Here is a 23312-nt window from a genome sequence, read left to right on the forward strand (position 1 = left end):
AGTATTAAAACTTAAAACAGAGCATAACAAGGTTAAAACAACATGCTTAAAGTGCTAAAACATGTAAACCTTAGCAAAATGCAAGAAATAAGCAACTGTGCATGTGTGTGCATCTAGTGTGCGTGTGTGCATGAGGTGATGTATGGTGTGTGCCTAGGTGGTGCATGGCATGGCATTGTGAGGCACAAATTGGGCAAAGTGTGTAAAACACACACTCAATGATCAAAACATGGTAACGAAGTTCAATCAAGGGTATTCCCAAAATTTGGAACTCATTTGAGTCCAAATCAATACAAAAATGTCACTTGAACATTTTGACAAACACTTGGCATGCAACACTGCACTACATGAATGGACAATGCATGAACACATAGAAAAATGCCTCAATTCAAGTTTAAAAAGCCATAAGGGACCAACACAAATACACATAGACCAAATGGGACTCAACTCAATCAAAATTTTGAAAAAAATTTTGCTTGAAAATCAAGAACCCAACCTTTGTATGAAAATCCCCAATTCTAAAAACCTAAGATAATTTCTGCATAATCTAAGACAAATGAAAAGAATGTTTTAGAAAACATACTTTGAAGTTGATTTTGCAGAAAATAAGCTTGAAAATGATGGGGTTTTGAGAGAAAAATAGATTTGGATTGAGAGAGGTTTGAGAGAGGCAGTGTGAGGGAAATAAAGAGTGTTTAAAAAACTGTCACATTAGCCTTATAAAACTGAAAACACACGTTTTTCGTGGGTTAGGCAATCGCAAAATTAGTCGCGAAAAACACCACTGAAGCACAGAAGCTTTCGCAAGAAGCTTTTAGTTGCGAAACACTTGCGAGACAGTCTCGTTTCTCTCTGTATGAAAATGAAATTTTTAGATTTCCCTTAAACTCTTTTCGCGGGAAGCTCTTAGTTGCGTGTTTCTTGCAAAAATGTCTCTGAACAAGTTTTTGAAGAACAACACAAAAATGCATTTTGAACAAAAACTAAAAGCACGAAAATATAAAATCACTTTCAAAAACATATAAAATACTCAAAAATCTTTTTGGATTTGATTGGCAAGAAATTGAGCATATAAATCACATTTGAACATGTACAATCACACAAATGAGATAAGCATTAATTGAACTAAGTCTTGTGTGTTATGGGTGAGTATCAAATGTGGAATAGTCTTTAGACCAGAGTGAAGCTTCAATGATTAATTCAATCAGGTCATACACAACTGGTACTAAGTCAAGCGGACTATCTCAATTATAGAAATGAGCATATATGACCTCCCACAAGAAAATGATTACAAATCTTAGAAGCTTTTCATTTGGCTTCTGCTCAAATCATAACATTTAATCATTTTTGAAACAATACATCTCATTTTGAGATCGGTGCTTGAAATTTTTGATAATTCAATATTGAGAGTGAGCCTTTGGCTTTTTGAGCACCATACATTTCAATTTAAAATGTCGCTTTCCCTTTTTCCTAGTCAAATACTAGTATGTGCGACGACTTTTGCAGCTCATTATCTCTTTTCATTTTGAGATTTACATTTGTCGAGCTCTTTAAGCAAAAACATAAAAAATGAAGGTGGGAAGATATATAGGCACAAGTCTATGCAAGTATCAAGACTATCAAGACCATTGACCAATCATTCATGACAAGCTTGAAGATTTATTTACAACAATCACACATAGCTTTCAAGATTTCTCCCACAAAGATATATATGCATACATAACAAGTTAAGCTCGTAAATGCACTACGCCATGTACAAAGGTACTAGGCAAAATTCACATGTGATATACACAACACAAACGATCAAACTTTTTAGAGATTTTTCAATTTTTATGAGTTTTTGAATTTTTGAACACACTAAAAAACATAAGAAGTAAAGTAAGATCAACAAAAATAAGTACAAAGCAAAACTTGTAAAAGAAACATGCTATAAACCAGAAGCAATAGACACAAATTGAAATATGCATGTCATGATGCATGAATCTATGACCCTAAACATCGAAAGTATTAATACATGGGCATAGAGAGTGATCATGTATAAGTACCCTTCTTCACCCACTCTTTACGAGTGTTTTGGGTGAGAGCCTTAGGTGGCGGTGTACAACCAACATAACTTTCAAACCTCGGAGTGAAGCTAGCAAGGCATAGTGATATGTTCTTCAACATTTCCATAACGTCTCCAATGAGATGTCCCTCACTATCTCCCTTAGCTTGTGCTCCCTTTGGTCTTCTCTTTGAAATTTCTTGTCCACGCATAAAATCAGCCTTCTTGAGTGCATGATGCTTGAAATAGTTCGGCCTTGTATGCCCTTGTACACCACAATGATGACACACATGCTTCACTTAGGGCCCCCTTTGATTTTTGGGTAATGACTTCCCTTTTTCCTTTGGTTTTGCACCAAAGGTTCTTTTTACAGCAGTAGGGGTCTTAATCTCAAGCTTCACCTCTTTGAGTTTCTCATCATTCTTGGCTGATACGAACCTTACTTCCTTCTTGGGTTCGCTACTAGAACTTCCTTCTCCGATATAACCCAAAAAGGTCTTATCATGTGAAGACTTTTGAGAGGACAACACATTGTCGAGTTTCTTGGTGGAGATGCGCTCAACCTTGACATTAGCTTGGATAACCTCAAGTTCAAGAAACTTGATCTTAGAGTAAGCTTTAACCAACTTTCCCTTGAGCCCTTCTACTTCACACTTTGCTTCCTTGAGTTGCACAAGTATACACGTATGCTCTTCTTCAACCTTTTTCATCTTTTTCACAGCAAGATTCGCAACTTTGACTTATTTGCCACAATCTTCCAACAGAGAATCATATGCTTCTTGTAGGTTGATTTCCCCATCATTTTGGCAAACGTCTTCATCTTCCGATTCTTCAATTTCCTCATACTTGGAAAGATTTCATCAACCAAATTGCACAAATCATTCTTAGAATCAATGGAGGCAATTGTCATAAATGCTCTGTAGTTTCCTTCACCATCACATTCTCCTTCCATGTCTGAATTTGAGCTGTCAAAATCACTAAGGGTAGCGGCAAACACTTTACCCTTCCCTCTCAAATAGTTGGGACACTCCTTCTTGAGATGTCCATGGCCATTGCATTCGTAACACACAATTCCTTGAGGGGATTGAAAATCCTTCCCATCTTTCTTCTTGAACTCCTTCCTATCACCTTTGAAGGATGAAAACTTCCCTTTGCTAAACGGCTTCCCATTGTTTTTCATCTTCAGAAATTTTCAAAAGTCCTTTGCAAGAAATGCTACCTCCTTCTCCACATCATCTTCTTCGGAGGAGTCATCCATTCTTTCGGTGATGGTTTTGAGAGCAAGAGATTTGCTCATCTTATGAGAAGGCAATCCCAGCTCATATGTTTGGAGAGATCCAATGAGTTCTTGGATTTTGATCTCATCCAAATCTTTACTTTCCTCTATAACTGTGACTTTTGCTCAGAAGTTCTCCGGTAAAGACCTCAAAATCATTCTCACCACCTTAGCATCCTCAATCTTCTCTCCGAGATTGAGCTTAGCAATTACAATTTCATTGAGCTTCCCATAAAATGAATCGAAAGACTCATCGTCACCCATCTTGAGCTTTTCAAATCTAGTGGTAAGCATTTGGAGTTTCGTGTCCTTGACTTTCTTGGCACCCTCATAGGTAGTCTCAAGAATCATTCAAGCTTCCTTGGCTGTCTCCACATATGATATCCTATGAAATTCATCAGTAGACACACCACAGAATATAGCATTAATAGCCTTATTGTTCGCATTAGCCAAAGCAAGAGCTGCCTTGTCCCACTCAGACTTAGCTGTCATGGGTTTAACATACCCTTCTTGACGGAGTCCCATACCGACTCATCTATAGCACACAAGAAAGCCCTCATACGGACCTTCCAAAACGTATAGTTGCTCCTATCAAAGAATGGTGGGGCATTGAGTGATTGTGATCAGTCCATCACAAAGGGTTAAGGATCACACTCAGGTAATAAAAACACAGCGAGTGTACCTACTCTGATACCAATTGAAAGCTCGAAAATGTGTGAAAACACAAGAGCTATTTAGACCCCCAAATTAAAGTTATGGCTCGATTGATTTTACTCTAACTTATATTAAGTGCGGAATAGAGTAAATGCGAGTGGATAAACAAATAAACTACTCTAACCCATAATCATTATAACACAACAGTAACATGAAAGGTAAAAGAATAGGGAAGAAGAATGTAAACACAAGATAACACACCGATGTGTTATTGAAGAGGAAACCAAAGAACTCGGCGAAAAACCTCTCCGCCGCCCTCCAAGCGGTAATCGATCCATAAGACAATCAGTTAGGATACATGGGTTAGCAAGAGACCCTCCAAGCCTAATCTACCTGATGCACCTAAGCCCTCCAAGCTCTTACTCCAACAAGGCTTGTTGGAACCATGTCTTGTCTAGCTCTCTGGATCCCGTAATACACCCGATTGCATCCGCCAAAGCTTGGCTTCTTCCAATGCTTCCCAGCAGCACTAAAACCTCACTGAACACTCTGAAAGGGTGTGGTAAGTGTTTAGGCTATCAACCTCTCAATGATATAGAAATGGAGAGGTAGGAGTTGAGGAAAATCCACAAGCAATTGTGTAGAGAAATGTGGGTATAACAATCTCTAACTCTCAAGGTTTGTGGCTAGGGTTTTCTCTCAGAAGCACTTCTTAACATGTGTGGGTAATGGGGGTATATATAGTGTGGGTAAGGATAGAGTGTATGAGAATTGACAGTTTAGCAAAACAGAATGTTTCGCGAGTATCTCGCGGGAAGGCCTTACCTGCGAGACACTCGCGAAACACAGCTATCTCCATCCTGTCCTGACTCTTCGCATTCCAGTCATGTGCAGGACACATGCATCACTTCGCGGGATGCTTACTCATGAGCAACCTGTGAAAACACTTCAGTCTTCAATTTGCCTTGAATCTTCACACTCTTTCTCTCTCACACACAACCCTTACAAATAAAACCAACATGAAATACCGGGTACAAAAGATTGAACATAATTACAATCAAATTTGGCGCGGAATTAAAGCCAACAAAAACATAGTTGTAAATTACAACTTTACATAATCAATAGGCAGTATTTCCTCGTCATATAACTTTAATTTGATTATTATTATTATTATTATTATTATTATTATTTGTGATAACTTTAACAAGTAGTGAATAATCAATAAATAAAAAACAAGAGATTTCTGTACGTAGAGGGATTGACTCTTTCTTTTGGCCATTTATATTTTAGAAAATTATTGTCTAAAGCCTCAATTGGAAGAAGATCTCACAACTGTGACTAACCATTGAATGCATCTTATGCTTTGACTTATTAATGGGTTTATTGTGTGTAAACTTCTTCTTACGTGGAGCCAGAAATTTTTCTTTAAGGCCAAGCTAAATATAAAAAAAATTTAAATAATAAAAAAACTTTCATTAGTAAAAAATATGTTTTATTTCATAAATTAACATTAACTTAATAAAGTTTTGGCTTATGTTCTTTGGCGATAATACTAAAATAAATTATAATTGATTTTTTAAAAAATAAAGAAAATTAGTATTAATTAAATTATAAGAGTTTTGGCAATTTATAATTGATTCTAAACTAAATGTTTTTAATAATCTCTTTATGTGCAATTAGACAAAACCAAACAACTAAGATATAAATTCGTCTCAGTAAAATAATTATACATGCTACTTGCTCAAATATAATTATTCAATATAATAAATAAGCACATAAAAATAACTTAATACAAATACTCAAACCATTGTTACCAAGTATAAACAGCAAAATTATTCAGCAAAAAAAATATAAACATCAAAATACTTGGGCCATTTTGTAAGGTTGAATTTTATCAACCATCTTGTTGGCTTTATTCCGTGCCAAATTTGCTTGTATTTTAGCAATTAGTAACCCTGTATTTAGGTGGGAATCATGTAAGGGTAGTGTGTGAGAGAGTGTGAAGAAATGGTCAAGATTGTGCAAAGAAGCAGGGACTCGCGACTGGATCTCACGGGTGGCTCGCGGCTTGCAAGCCACCAAAAAGGTGCACACGTGTCAAGCATGCCAGAAGCTGAAGAGTCGCGCCAGTTGTTGCACTACAGAACAAAAGTCCCAGGCTGGCCAGGCCGTTAGCTCGCGACTTGAACTCGCGACTCAACCTAGTCGCGAGGTCAAGTCGCCAGAACACCCTGTTTGGGAAAAACTGACTTTTCACATTCCTTCTCACCCTACTATATATATACCCTTATACCCACGATATTGAGAGAGCTTCCAAAGAGAATTTTGAGAGAGAAACCCTAGAGAAAAACAAGATTGATTCATCCACAATCTTCACATAGAGACTCTTCAAATTCCTCTACTCACTTCCTCTCCATTGTCAAATCCTTGAGAGGTACATTACCAAAACCTTTTCTCACCATACCCATATCTGTGAAGAGGCCATTTGGTGTTTGGGAAGTAGTTAAGAAGGAATCAATTTCATATTGGTAGATGCTATGGTCAAGTAGCGGAATCCGACAAGCTAAAGAAGAAATAGGTTTGGCATAACCTCGTTGGAGTAGGAGCTTGGAGGGCTTAGGTACATTGGGTAGATTAGGCTTGGAGGGTCTTCTGCTGTTCATGTATCCCAACTACATTCTTTAGTGGATTGTTTACCGCTTGGAGGGCGTCGCCGAGGGCTTCGGTTTCCTCTTCGATAACATATCGAGTGTTGTCCTTGTGTTTACATCTCTCTTCCCTTAATCTTTTCCATTTAATTTCTACTGTGTATGTGAATTTATTTGGTTTAGATTGTTTATCAATTCTATATTAAACTTTCGTTCATTTTCCACACATTAATTGTTTGAAATTAAGCTTGAATTGGTAATTTGTAAATGGGGGGTCTAAACGTTCAAGGTGTTTTATACACTTATTAAACTTTCAATTGGTATCAGAGCGGGTACACTCTTATTGGTTTCATTACCATAGTGTGATCCTTGACCCCATATTGAGATGAACCGGTCTCAATCTTTAAATGCTTCACCATATTTTGATGGTAGCAACTATGCCTTTTGGAAGGTAAGGATGAGAGCATTTCTGTGTTTTATTGATGAGGCTGTTTTGGATGCTGTTGAAATAGGTTGGACAAAGCCAGAGGCAGCCAAATCCACTTGGGATAAGGCAGCTCTCGCGGTGTCAAATGCTAATAGTAAAACACTTAATGCAATTTTTTATGGTGTGTCCCCAGATGAATTCCATCGGATTTCTCATATCACCATTGCCTAGGAAGCATGGCAGATTTTGGAAACTACTTATGAGGGTACAAAGAAAGTTAAAGACACAAAGCTACAAATGCTGACTACTCGGTTTGAGGAGCTCAGGATGAGCGAGGATGAGTCCTTTGACTCTTTCTGTTGTAAGCTAAATGAAGTGGTCATCGGCAAGTTTAACTTGGGAGAGAAAACGGAGGACTCGAAAGTTGTAAGAAAAATTCTTCACTCATTGCTGGAGAACTTTCGTGCAAAGGTGACTGCAATAGAGGAGAGCAAAGACCTTGATGAAATCAAAGTCCAAGAGCTGATCAGTTCTCTCCAGACGTATGAACTTTCGTTACCAAATCAAAGAAAGAGCAAATCACTGGCTCTTAAGACAATAAATGAAAAGGTAGAAGGTCATGGTTCATCGAATGAGGATGCAGTAGAAAAGGATGTTGCCTACCTTGTAAAGAATTTCCGCAAATTTCTAAAGTTCAAAAACAGTGAGAAATTTGGTGATAAAGGGAAATTTATGAGTTCCTGAAAGGAGAAGAAAGACTTCAAAAAGAGAGAAGGGAAGGAGTCCCAATCTATACAAGGAGTCACTTGTTTTGAGTGTAATGGACAGGGTCATTTCAAAAAGGAATGTCCTAATTATCTGAGATCGAAGGGCAAAGTGTATGCCACCACTCTCAGTGACTTAGATTCCTCCAACTCTGATTCGGAGGATAGTTGTGATGAAGAAGGGAATTTCTCAGCATTCATGACTGTTGCTCATGTTGAGTCTTCGGAGGACTTGAATTTGCTTGTGGAAGAACTTGGGGAGCATAGTGATGAAGAATTCATGAGAATTGTAGAAGAATCAGATGTTGAAGAAGATGAAGATACAGCTGGTCTGAAAGAGAACTACAATTCTCTACTTGAGAAGTCAGGAGAATATGCTAGGGTGGCCAAAGCAGCTGTGAAAAAGATGAAGAAAGCTGAAGAGGACTATAAAAGTCTTCTAGTGAGATATAAGGAGGCCAAGTGTGAGATAGAGACGCTAAATGGCGAGCTAACTGAGGCTTACACCAAGGTAAAATTCCTTGAGCTTGAGGTGATTCAAGCAAATGCCAAGGTGGAGCAAGTCTCTACAAAGAAGCTTGATGATGTCCTTTATTCTCAAAAGACCTTCTCTGACAAAACTGGATTAGGATACACTGGTGAAAGTAGTTTAGCTGTGAACATCTCCAAAGAAGTGAAGTTTGTGAAAGGCCAAAGATCCGGTTGTAGTTGTCCCTTCTGTTGAAAAGGCAAATATTGAGAAGAAGAAGAATGTAACTGACTAGTGAGTGTTGAACAAGCCCCGTAATCAATCTGTGGTCAGGTTTGAAGGCAGATCAAAATCTCTTCCTTGATCGCAAAGAGGTCCTAGAACGAATCATGTGTGCCATCACTACGGACTTCAAGGGCACACCCGACCCAATTGTCATAAGTTGAGAGCATTGAGGAATGCTGGTGGCCAAAGGTCAAGAAGGCCAAGAAATGACAAGAGGATTTGGGCTGTTGAGTCATCAAGAGATCGAAATGTTGATCCCAGAATGATGGACGTGGTGAAGATGATTGGTGCATTCACCAATTGCTTGGAAAGCTTCACTAGAAGGTTTGAAAGTCCTAACTCTCGTACCCAATCCTATACGGATATCACCCCAAACGCACGTGACGTGTGGGTGATGAAGGGTACTCATGCATAAGCATTACCACATATCCATGCATTAATACTTCCTATGTTGTGTGACTGTTGGTTTGTTTATTGATTATGAAACTTGAAAATTGTTTGTTTGTTTAATTTTTGTTGTTTGTGTTTACATTATTGCTTCTTATCAATCTTTTCTTTCTTGTGTGTCAAAATCCAAAAACCACGTAAAAAGTAGAAAATCCAAAAAGATTGATCGACATTGTTGAGTTTTGTCTCAAAATATGTTTTACCTTGTACCTTTGTGTAAATGACTTTGTTCATCTATGAGCATAGCTTGCTCCCTTTGCACTTATATCATTGTGGGAGAAATTTTGAAATCTTTTGTGACTGTTGTAAATAGATCTTCAACCTTGACATGAATGATTAGTGAATGGTTTTGTTGATCTTGAGACATACATAGACTTGTGTCTATATATCTTCCCACACTTTATTTTATTGTTTTTGCTAAAAGAGCTCACCAAATGTAAATCTCCAAATGAAAAGAGATATTGAGCTGCAAAAGCCTGTCGCACATACTAGTATTTGACTAAGAAAAAGGGAAAGCGACCAAAATATTAAAAGTGTATGATGCCCAAAAAGCCAAAGGATTACTCATCAAAATGAAATATCAAAAATTTCAGGCATCGATTTCAATATGAGATGTGTTGATTCAAATAGATCAAATGTCATGTTAAACATGGAGCCAAATGAAAAGTTTCAAAGTTATTGTACTCAAGCCTTTGCGGGAGGTCATATATGCATATTTCTATAATTGAGATGGATCACATTATCTAGTGCCAGTTGTGTATGTCTTGATTGAATTGATCATTGAAGCTTCACATTAAACTAAGGACTATCTCATCTTTGATACTCACACACAACACACATGTCTATGTTCAATGAATGCCATATTCATTCGTATGATTGTGACAGTTTTTAGACCCCTTAAACAATTGATTAAACCTAGGTAATTAGCCAAGTTGTTACCTAGTCCAATTAAACAAGTCTAGGTTATCACAATAATAAAGATAAAATCATGCAAAGCAGCGGAAAATAAATAACACACAATATGATCACCCAGGAAACCAAACCGGTAAAAACCTGGGGAGGATTTGACCTAGTTATCCTCAAGGTAAACTTGAATCCACTATCAGAAAGAATTGAAGTTCATACAAAAGGACTTACAAGCACCCCCGCTCGACTTCCTAATGCTACCAACCAGTAGAACTTACTGACACGACCACGTGCAAGCTCCGAATCCATGGACTCCTTCTTTCTTGGATTCCCACCAGCTACAAGCACCCCCGCTTGTGTATTCTTTAAGCTTTAATGGCAGCAACTGTTTTGATCATCAAGGTTTAGAGAATATCTCCTCCTTGAAAACCCTAAGTTTGTGTAAAGGAAAACTCCTCTAGATCTCACAAGAGATTTACACAAACCGTAATATGAGCAACCCTAAAACGTGACTAGGGTTTGCCTTTTATACTTAGGACAAATAAGAAACCCTAAAAACGTTTTAAAACAACTAGGGTTGAGTTGGAAAAATCTGCAGAAAAGCAATCTGCCCGACGTTCGATCGGTCGAGCCTAAGCTTCGATCGATCGAGCCAGGCCAAAAGCCACACTGCTTTTTGCTTTACACTCGATTCCAACTTTACATTGACATACAACTTTGAACTAGCTTTAAACACTTCTAAACACATTGTTTTGATCATGGTTTGCCAACAATACAAATTAGAGTTCTAAATACATAAAGTCTTAAACTTTAGAACCTAAAAAACTCCCCCTTTGGCAATCCGTGACAAAACACAACATATAAGCTCAAAGTTTACAAAATGAAAAGCCCTTTACAAAATAATGCTCATAAACAAAAATTCAATCCTAACTACTATCCATCAGTTGCAAATGTAGACAGCAGCTCAATTGAATCAACCTGTATATTTCCTGAAACACTAAACAAAATGCATAACCGCATGTGTGGAAATAATACAAGTAAACAAAATAACTTCTTGATTTTAAACAACACACAAATAAAGACATATATCAATGAATAACTCATAAATATAAATCAATAAGCAGTTTGAAACAAGAAACAAATAAAGTACCAACAAAAACATAAAACTCCCCCTAACATGAATATCCCATCGAAAACAAGGTAAGAGCTAAAAAAGTTAAGTATACAGTGAAGCACCTAGATACAATCTAAGACTCCACAAGCTCCAACCAAAAACAAAAGGTCTCCCCCTGAAAGCAAAAACAAACTCTACAAGTACTCCCCCTTTTTGTGACGGAATGCCAAAGGGCACACAAGATGTCCATCATCAAAAGGGAGGTGGTCTAAACTGCGGCAACTTCGCATGCAAGGCACGGATCTCATCAAGCACGTCCACCAAAATCTGTCCTTGAGCCGCCTGAACGGTTAAGACATGATCCAACGTGCGACGAATGTCTGAATCATCCGTAGCAGTCGGTGGAGGAACAGCAGCATCAGCATCAGCAACAGCACCTGAAGGCTCAGCAGCAGCTGTACCTGTAGAAGAAGGAGGAGGGGGAACACTACTAGATGACGCACCTCTAGGACGAGAAGGAGGGACCCTCAACTGAGCAGCCCTCTGACGAAGAAATGTGGCACCTATGGGAGCTATCACATGAACAGGCTCACCTGACGGAAAACCATCGAAACCCAAATAGAGCAGAATCCTATGAATGAAAATAGGATGAATCAGCGCATGCCCTACGGCAGAACTCCTATGAACCTCGTTCAAAGAACGAAGGAATAGGTGAGGAAAACTGATAGACGCTCCAGAAGCAAAGGCGTACAAAAACACACATCGCTTTAAAGGGATGATGTGGAAGTGAGAGATAGACCACAAGGAATGACACGCAATCCTAAAGAAGAGATAGGCAGTCTCGGTAAGCTCAGCGGACGTGATCCGAGGATCAGAACCCCACTGGATAAATGACCTAGTGATGTAAGACAAGACTACATCTAAAGAGGGTGACTCATCATAGGGATAGACAGCATCCCGAACTACCGGCACCCCAAGAGCCTCAGCCACCACCCGAGGGTTAATGGTGAACTCTACACCTCGTATCCAACTCCTAACAAGGGTGTTGGAGTCATAGACGTGGCAAGAGAGATTCGAATAGAACTCTCTAATCAGGGCGGTCGGAGGTGGAGGATCTATCTGTACGAGAGGCAACCAACCCCTAGACTCAAAATTGGCCCTAATGGCCGGATCAAGCGCATCTAACACAACAGCTCGCTCAGACCAGGCCGAAAGCCACATTGCTTTCTGCTTTACACTCAATTCCAACTTTACATTGACATACAACTTTGAGCTAGCTTTAAACACTTCTAAACACATTGTTTTGATCATGGTTTGCCAACAATACAAATTAGAGTTCTAAATACATAAAGTCCTAAACTTTAGAACCTAACAGATTGTACTTGATTAAATGTGTTTTCACATGCTCTATCTTTTTTTGATCTATCACAAAAAGATTTTTGAGTCTTTTAGTTGTTTTTGGAAAGTACTTTGTTTTTAAAATTGTCAAAATTTCAAAAAATTGTTTTGCCCTGTTCTGGCGACTTAGTCGCGAGTAGAACTAGTCACATGCCCCAGTCGCGAGTCCATCACAGAGATTCTTCACGACTCACAGGTGACTCATTGGCAGGTAACTGCTTCAGTCATGAAAAAGACTTAGAATATTTTTCAAAATTTGGATTTTCATGCTTTTCGCAGCTCATGTTGGCGACTTGTTCGCGAGTGGAAGGTCCAGTCACGAGGGGTATACAGAGATTTTCGCGGCTCAGTTCGCGACTCTCTCGCAAGTCGAACTTCCAGTCTCGAAAAACACTTAGAAAATTTTTCCAAAGTTTTCTTCTTAGTGTTCTGGCGGCTGGTCCTGGCGACTTGCATGCGACTTGTCTCAGTCGCGAAAATCGCGTGTTTTGGGCAAACTTGGTCAATTTTTAAACCTTTTCAGTTTTCCCTCGAACATTTCTGACTGTTCATCTTCTTCCTTTTCTAAAAAACTCTCAAACTCATTGTGTCACTCTCCAAAGAACTTCCATTCTGAATCATTTCTTTTTCAAATCTTCAAGGTAAAAGGTATGGGTTTCTATTTTCTCACTCTATTCTACATTTTTATCCATGCATTTCCTCATTTTGTGAAATTTTGTTTGAGTTTGTGTGTTTTGCTATGTTCGTTCATGGGTTTACTCTATTGGGTTAACTAAAGGGGTTTTTGTTGCTTCTAGTGATTTGATGCTTGCTTCACTTGTATTCTTGATTGTTTCTTAGATGGGCATCTTGACTGTGTTGCTCTATGCATATCATTCTCATGGTAGAATGTCACAATGACAGATATTTGTGACTTTGTGATTGATAATAGTTTACAGTGAACTGAACTGTGAATGTTTATTCATCACTGCTGATCATCTGTTACATGTTTTAGTTTACATTGCTTCAATATTGCTCATATTTCAATGAGTCTCCAATTTTTGACTATCTTGAATCTAATCAAGTTGGTGTTCGTGACTTGTGTCTATGCACTTGGGTCTTTGCTGTGTGTTTGTTATTTTACAGCTGTCTCACCGATCATCAAAAGAAAAAGAGATTGTAACTGATGTTTCATCATCCCCTGTTGCTAAACGAACTCGTCTCTTGTCTTAATCCTCTAAAGACTCAAACTATGAGATGTTCAAAACTCCTCTTGATTCTCAGACTCACTCAAGCATTTTTGAAGATGCTACTCTCATTGTGGAACGAGTGGTACAGTTTGACACTTTGGGGACAACTTTTATCCCTAGAATCTTTGAAGCTAAAGATTGGGCCAATCTATTCGGAAATTTTGAAGACCCAATGGAAGAGTTGGTTAAGGAATTCTTCTCAAATGCGAGATACATTGGTGTTGAGTTAAAATGCTGGGTAAGAGGGAAAGAGTTTTCCATCACTCCAAACTACATAGCCAAGGTTCTTCGCATTACTAGACTTGAGAATGTGGACCTCACCCCTTATGATGATCAAACTCCTAAGGTTCAAGACATTCTACAAATTCTTGGGCCTGATCATGAAGTCTCGAGTAAAGGCACATCTATAAACACTACAAAGTTTGCTCCTGAATTGACCACACTGAAGTTGATCATGTTCTCCAATCTCTACCCGTTGTCCAATACTGCTTTCATCAATCTTGGAAGAGCTCAATTCCTATGTGATCTTATTATTGGGGCCCCGATTGATATCTGTGCCCATATCTTCCAGACCATTGGGAAGACCGCGGCTCGAACAGCAACACGGGCATGCATTCCATTTTGTAGTCTCATCATGAAGATCATACTCCTTGAAGGTGTCAATCCCCCATCAGATGGAAAAATAATCAACCGTCCTCAACCAATATCCATGGTAACTCTTCAAGCTAGCAAGAGTCACTCCTCTCAGAAACCAAAGAGTGAACATATGTCTCCTGCTACAACATCTGCTCATGGGTCAGATACACCTGTGCATACCGCGACTATCTCTCTTATCACCCCTGAGTTACACCTGACTAGCAATCAGCCAGACCAGTCTGGTCCTCAAGCTGACAGGTTGGGTCTTTTGTTTGAAAATCTTCAAATGCGCATTGCCAGAATTGAAAGACTTATCTAATCCACCAACAATCAAGTTCAATTGTGTCTCACGACCGTGGAGAATCAGCTAGATGCTATTCAGCAAAAGTTGAAGGACAACCTTTAGCTATTCGTGCCAAAAAGGGGGAGAGCCTATTGAAAGGAGGAGAGCAACACAAAGGGAAGTGTGCATAAGAAAAGGGGGAGTTGTGTGTACTCAAGAGGAGAAAGCTGTCATATACACTCACACATACCTTTAGACATATTGCCTAACTTTAGCTAGCCTAGTTCATCAGTTATTTACTTATAGTATTATATTGTCTTTATAAACTCTTGGTTTTGTCTGGCGGTGTTTCTTAGGTTAATGTTTTGTTTTTAAGCTCATGGATCTGTTTGAAAACACTTTTGTTACTTTGGTTTGTTAATACTTAAAGTTGTTATTTAGTATTTCTTATGGTAGTTTGTGCCCATGTTGCTTTTGTAAACTTTTAGGGTTTGTTTCCATGATTTTGTAGGCTTTTATGGTCTGTACCATGCTTTGCAGCCTTTATGTTCTGTTGCCAATACTTCTAGCTAAATGTTATGCATTTTCTTTAAGTATTCTCACTCTTGTGCCTTTCTAGGATTTTGTTCCTAGATGCATATACTTTAAGTATTGTGCATTGGTTGAGTGTTGGGCATGCAAGTGATTTGCATTGAGCTTATTAACTTGTATATCCGGATGTTCATTCCAAGTGTGAATGAACATTGTGGTCACTATTTTATAGTGATTGCCTGTTTGGTCAAGCCATGGTTTATTTCTCATTCCATTTTGCTTGATCGCATTGTGCTTGCCTCATATGCCTTACAAGTTTTCTGCATACAATGATCAAATTGTGTTGTTGTGTTACAGGAGTTACTTGTTCATATGATTCAAGAGCTTATCAGATTCTAGAGTTAGGTGTGAGTGAGTTTTGTTCAACTGTTCTCAACTCACATATTAAGTCTAGAGTTTGTTTTAGAGTTTTGTCACGGAATAGCCAAAGGGAGAGATTGTAAGGTTGAATTTTATCAACCATCTTGTTGGCTTTATTCCGTGCCAAATTTGCTTGTATTTTAACAATTAGTAACCCTGTATTTAGGTGGGAATCATGTAAGGGTAGTGTGTGAAAGAGTGTGAAGAAATGCTCAAGATTGTGCAAAGAAGCAGGGACTCGCGACTGAATCTCGCGGGTGGCTCGCGGCTTGCAAGCTGCCAAAAAGGTGCACACGTGTCAAGCATGCCAGAAGCTGAAGAGTCGCGCCAGCTGTTGTACTACAGGACAAAAGTCCCAGGCTGGCCAGGCCGTTAGCTCGCGGCTTGAACTCGCGACTCAACCCAGTCGCGAGGTCAAGTTGCCAGGACACCCTGTTTGGGAAAAACTGACTTTTCACATTCCTTCTCACCCTACTATATATATACCCTTATACCCACGATATTAAGAGAGTTTCCAGAGAGAATTTTGAGAGAGAAACCCTAGAGAAAAACAAGATTGATTCATCCACAATCTTCACATAAAGACTTTTCAAATTCCTCTACTCTCTTCCTCTCCATTGTCAAATCTTTGAGAGGTACATTACCAAAACCTTTTCTCACCATACCCATATCTGTGAGGAGACCATTTGGTGTTTAGGAAGCAGTTAAAAAGGGACCAATTTCATATTGGTCGATGCTATGGTCAAGTAGCAGAATCCGGTAAGCTAAAGAAGAAATAGGTTCGGCGTAACCTTGTTGGAGTAGGAGCTTGGAGGGCTTAGGTACATTGGGTAGATTAGGCTTGGAGGGTCTTCTGCTATTCATGTATCCCAACTACATTCTTTAGTGGATTGTTTACTGCTTGGAAGGCAGCAGAGAGGTTTTACGCCGAGGGCTTTGGTTTCCTCTTTGATAACACATCGAGTGTTGTCCTTGTGTTTGCATCTCTCTTCCCTTAATCTTTTCCATTTAATTTCTGCTGTGGATGTGAATTTATTTGGTTTAGATTGTTTATCAATTCTGTATTAAGCTTTTGTTCATTTTCCGCACATTAATTGTTTGATATTAAGCTTGAATTGGTAATTTGTAAATTGTGGGTCTAAACGTTCAAGGTGTTTTATACACTTATTGAACTTTCACATTTTAATACCAGTTTCACATACTTGTGTGTAAGATTATCTTCTTTTGTTTTGGGCTTTGGGCTGTTTCCCATTTGCAAGCCTAGAAATGGACCAATAGCTGCTGGTCACTCTTCTTTCGGTTGGTGTCAATTTCTTCTAGTCATTGAAAATTTTGGTCACTTTTGGGCTTTCTGCTTTGTCTTCAATTACCCAGCAATATTTTGTAGTGAACTGAAAGAGACCAAGGTGACAGTGTGAGACTACTAGTACTATCCCATATAATTAGCAAGAATGTAAATTAGCAATAGAAAATAAATATATGTAAATTTAGGAATAATCTTACAGTGCTATCAAATCATGCAAAGAGCATTGTCCTTAAAGGTTGATTCGTATCACTCATAATAAAACTCAGTGAGATTGGCTCTCTTAACCAAATAACCCACTTGGGCTTCGTTTAGGAGTTCACAAGAGAATGTAATAATTATTGGAATGTAATGGAATGATTATAAAAGAATAGAATGGAATTGAATTAAATGTATTTAAGTAAGGGAAATGAATGGAAAAGAAATGAATAGAATGAAATAAAATTAACTAACCTTGTTTGGATATTTTAAAATAAAGGAATGGAAAGGAATGTAAATGAATGGAATGTAAGTAACCTTATTTGAGAGTAACATAGAGGGAAATGAATGGAATCATTTAATGAAATTATTACTATTAGACACCTATTTTAAAATAAATGGCTAAATATATAGGGGTATTTTGGAAAATTTAGTAAAAAATTCATTAAATATAATTCCATTCCTCCCAATTTTGGGGGGAATGAAAATTTGAGGTTTTAAGGGAATAGAAAGGAATGAATGTTCCCTCCTACCCATTTCATTCCCTCCCACTTAAACTTCCAAACAAAGGAATGAATTTTCCATTCCTTCCATTAAAACTCCCAAACAAGGGAAGAGAAGAAAATTAAAAAATTATTCTTTTCATTCATTTCTATTTCATTTCATTCACTCCTCTGAAACGAGAGCTTAGGGTTATACTATTGTTCTACAAAAATGAAAGTTACAAGCTATGAGGGGAAATTAATCATCATTGATGTTAGCTCATTTAAAACGTTTTTTTTTTTTTTTTTTTTTTTTTTTTTTTCCATATACTTAAGGTTTCAATTAGGTATTTTGGAGGCCTTGTTAGAGACGAGAAAATAAAAATGCTAAAGTTACAACAAATTAGAAATGATATAATAATGAATATGGTTGGTGAATTGCAACAACTTAATTAATGAATGTTTGAATTAATTTTTTGTGAAACATTAGTTTGAAAGCCTTATGTAATAAAATTTGTAATATTCCAAGCATCATTTATAAGAAAATGAAAAATAGTGCACAACTATTAAAAAAAGGAAAAGTTAACGGATGCCCTAATGACATTAGTTTATGAAATATTTTTAAAAACATTTTATGGAAAAAGAAAAAATAATTGATTATTTTGACAGCTTTTTATATTTCTCATAAAAGTCGTATTATAACTTTTTTAAAATGGTTTATTAACAAATGTCTTAAAGGCAACTGTTAACGGGAGACCCTTAACAGAAAAATTATTATCATAAAAGTTTGAGATTTTTTTTTTTTTTTTTTTAAATTGGTGGTGTGGCCTTTTTTTATGAAGGGTGGAGACTTGTAGTGGGTGCCTTAGTTCTAGCCTAAGTGGCATATAGCCTACCCTTGGACCGGCCTTAGGATATACCATAAGATCGAATTTGGATCCAGTTCCATAATTGGAGGTATTATATTATGAAATTACTCCTTCATGTGTGAGTGAGAAATTAAAAGTGTGGAAAAGTAAAAGATTAAAAATTGAAGTACTGAAATTAAAAGTAAACATTATAAAGTTTTAACTTTTAAACCTCATCCCTCGAAAGGGAAATGCACAGTGCAATAGCCTGGATTTTCAATCCCATAAGATTTATCATCTTGCCAATTACAGAAGTGTGCTTAAAAGATTCATAATCTTGACTAGTATTGGAATTTCCAAAAAGATAACGCATGAAAGTTAATTGATAGACCAACTTCTGGAAGTATGCTTAGTGCTTACTACTAACATTGCACAAGGTATCTTGACCTTTAAGTCATCTAATTAACACATAATCACATATAGAAGGGCTAACTTCAAGAAGATGAGAGACATCGTTCTAGCCACGCAAAACCACAGGAATTGAACTCTAGAGTCTACAGAAGATAAATCAAACCTATTCTTTTCTTTTCTGTAGGCATCTTCAAGAATCCAAAATGAGAAAGTTGACTGAGTGACAAAACAAAAAACAAAAAACAAAAAGACATTAAATGCACCAGCAAAAAATTATATTTATCATTATATTAATTAATTGAAGTGGGATATATATTTTAATAACCTTATCTCTCCTTCAATGCCAACCATAAGATTGGATTGAGTCATGTATAGCAAAAACTAATAAGTTCATAACAATCATCCTCATGATGTGAGCCTGAACATCCATTAGTTATCTTGATTTCTAAGTCTTTGAACTTTGAAAGATGTAACTCGAAGATGAGTGGAAAAAATTCTAGCCATGCAATAAAGCATGAATTGAATCCTAGAGTCCATAGGAGACTTATGCTCAGGGGTATAGCCATGAATTTTTCTTGAGGGCCGAGATAAAACTATTTTATTTGATTTGCAATTTTTTTAAAAAATAAAAAAAATCAAAGTACGGCATACCTACATACATGTCTTGGTGCATTAGTTTTAAAAAATAAATATTAAATTCAAATTCAGTCTTAATTTTATATTTATATGTATATATATAAATTATATATTTATATATAGCACAAGATTATTGTTAGATTTTTTTAATCAAAATAATTCTTATTAGCACTCAAAATATTAACAAACTAATTGACCAATTGTGCATTTTAAGTCTTTTTTTTTTTTTTTTTTCTAAGTTTCTCCTACTCTTTCGAAAAATCATAAGTCCATAATATTCATAGAAATTAAATGTAACAATATCACTATAAGCAACCATAAAATAAAAAAATAAAAAAGTTTAACCAAATTAGAATCTACTATGGTCAAATATAGATACTTTAAATATAAAGGGAAAAAAGTTTTTTGTTTAAAAAAAAATATTTTTTTTAGGGCATAAAAAAAAACCTGACGCTGTTTTGGTTTAAAGTTACGTCTTTAGTCTTCTATGGTTAAAAGACTTCAAAAGTCATGATGATACAAGGAATGTTAGTGCTCAGCATATTTTTAAAAAGTTGGGTCTTTCTACTTTCATGGGTACGTTTTCTTAGGGTCGAACTTAGAAACGTTTTCTTAGGGTTAGAAGACTTAAAAATCATGATGGCTTGTGGAATGATAACTGAATCGTACAGTAATTAGCATGGTTGCCAAAACTTTGAATCATAAGAGCATTCACGAATCGTGAATGCTGGTCTATCCCATTTTACCATCCCAAAAGGCCACTTTATCAATTATACAATAAAATTTTATAATACTCTCAACATCCCAACTTTTATTTTCCTATTCTACTCATTAAAATAATATTTTTACACAATAAAATAATATATCCCACAATTACCCCCATTTACAATACAAAACCACCATCACCACAAGCTTGCCACTGAACTACACACACCTGACACCACCAATAGCAGCAACCCATAATCTACCGTCAACACCACAAAAAAAAAAAAAAAAAAAAAAAAAAAAAAAAAAAAAACCCGCAGCAACCCACGATCAAACCCATTAAAAAAAAAAATCACTATCGGAGCTCCGATTCAAACCTTTGTCAAACCCATCGGAGCATTCAAAACCCAGCAAACCCATTCATTGGAGCCATCACTAGCAAACCCAGCCTGTCAATTTGCACCGAACCCAAACCCACAACCACACCAATCCATGTCACCGCCGTCAACTAGAGAGAGAGAACGCAAGCCACGTCGCCGCCATTAGCCAGGCCGATTTGCAACGGGAGTGGTGGCTCGCCGTGGTGTGGTGGCTATGGGTTTTGGGTCTAAAGAGAGAAGGAAGAGAGCTGAGCTGTAGAGAAATAATGAGAGAGAGAGAGAGAGAGAACTAATTTGGAATAGTTTAATGAAAAGTAGGAGAGAGAGGGAATTAAATAATAATATTTATGTTTAGAATTGTGCTACAGTGCTATTCTAAAGGTAGAATTGCACTATAGCACAATTCCAAAATTTTTTGCAATACTTGGTATATAGCATTCTGGATGTTGGAGGGTTTTGAGGGAAAAATGCTAAATACTCTTTACATATGGCATTTACAATGCCAGGTGCGAATGCTCTAACTGAATCAATTTTTTATTTTTTATTTTATCATATTGTATTATGTCATATCATGAATTATACCACTTAAATAGAATTTATATGAAAAAAGACTCTTGATATACAAATATAAAATGTATATATATTCATTAGAAATTCAAAACATTTTCAACCAATAACTAATTTAATCTTAGCTGAAAAAAGAGAGACTAATTTAACATTATTTATCTAACAACATTTGACATTAATCAAATTAAAATATGTTTATAAGATCCATATTCAAATTGATTAAAATCAAAAGAAATAATACATAACATATAAGCCAAAAAAATAATTTCTTATTCTCATCATATTCATTATTTAGTCTAATAAACTTCATCTAAGTCAATGTTATCGTCATGTTCATCATTTTGCAAAATTATTACCTCATTGGCATTCTCTTCATAATCATTAACATTTACCCATCTTTTCTTATTCTTCTATTTCAATAACGTTTTCTTTATATTTTTTTCTTGGCATTTTAGTTTTCAAACTTATAACAATAATAACAAAAATAAAAGCCAAGAGCCTTATAACTCAATTGGTTGACACCTCTTAATGCTTCTAAGTGAGATATCTAGGTTTCAAATCTCACTTCTCCCATTGTAACTATTGAATTATCAATTGATAAGGGTAATTTTGTAATCCAATCATGATAAGGTGAAAGGTGACGGTCCCAATAAACTCGTTAACGACCATGAGAGACGACGGCGGCACAAAGGTCTACAGTTTCACCTCGAAGCTAACGACGGCACCTTGGACGATGAAACAGGAAGCTGACGGTTTGAAGCTGAAGGGGATACATAAACTTTTGACGAGTCTGACATTGCCTTTACTTGGTCTCCATGCATGCGTGTATAAGGAAACATCTTGTACCCCACGCTTAACCATAAACAGGAAGACTCCTACAAGGAAAGGATTCCACAAGATACGCAAATTAAAGAGGATCTCTCCTATAAGGTATCATCTCAAACACATGAGGATCATGTGGCTTACTGAAGATTTTCGGCATCATCATCAATGATAATAATAAAAATAAAATTTTCATTTAATACATGTTCATAGTATGGAAAAGAAATTTGTAAATGTGAAAGTGAAGTGTCAAGTGTATGGTCCAAATTTCATAGGAGAAGAGAAAGGGGAAAAACTCATTGACATTTTTTTTATGAGACTCAATCGAGTATCCCAATAATTTGGCATTAAAAAAATTCTAACAAAAACAAAAATATTAACAAAAAAAAATCCCAATCTAAAATTGTATGTTTATATATTGTCGACATGTACAATTTTTTTTTATAATACGATGTGATTCATACGATACACAGATTTGTATCGTATAATTTATGAATATGATCAATACATATCTATAATATGATAATTTTTTTCACTCAATACCATACATATGGTACAAAAATGTATCATGTATAGTACTATATTAAAAACTCTGGTAACTAGTAAGTATAGCTCAAAAAAGTCGAGTCTGTTAACTTTCATTGTCATTTAGGAAAAGGCAAAGTCTATTACATACATTGTGTGCATTCATAATCTAAAATAGTGGGTTAAACTTACGATTCCAGTTATTGAATTAAATAGTATGTCCTGTATGTGTTTCACAATTCACATAGTTTGTGTAATAACCATCAAATTTAGGAAATTCTCACCCTTGAGATTTGTTTGAGAGTAAGCCACAGATGATGCACAAAAATCGTCAGTGATAGAAGAATCTCCAAGAACTCAAAAGTGCAAGAGTTAGGGAGAATTCACGTACCTCAAGAAGGGTAAGGTTTGTGGTTTATATAGTGGTAGAGAGCTAACCCGAATCCCTTGATACGGGAGAATTTCCTTGTAGAGAGAAGGATCCCAAGATACTTGGGATCACCTTCCCATATATAGGAGATTTGATTGTGCAGTAGGATCTTTGGTCATGATATGCAAGTAATTTCTATGTAAGGATGTGTGGATAAGCCCCACACAGTTGCGTGGAAACCCTAGGGGAGGGTTTGTCCGAACCAGGAATCGTTTGGACCAATAACCCTCCAGAGGGTCATCCCCTATTAAGGCTAACTATCCCTTTGGGACTAGTCGTCCCTCTGGGATGGGTCGTCCCCCTGGGACTGATCGTCCCTCTAGGACTGATCGTACCTTGTAGGGGTTGATTGTCCCTCTTGAGAGGCGATTTTCTCTTCCGGGTTTTAGTTGTCCCTTTCTAGGGTAGGTCCAAAATTTTCCACATCAAATGCCCCCACTCTGTGAGTCGTCGGGATGGTTGACAGGTCGCGGA

The sequence above is a fragment of the Quercus robur genome, chromosome 8 (assembly GCF_932294415.1).
Source record: "Quercus robur chromosome 8, dhQueRobu3.1, whole genome shotgun sequence".
Classification (NCBI taxonomy): Eukaryota; Viridiplantae; Streptophyta; class Magnoliopsida; order Fagales; family Fagaceae; genus Quercus; species Quercus robur.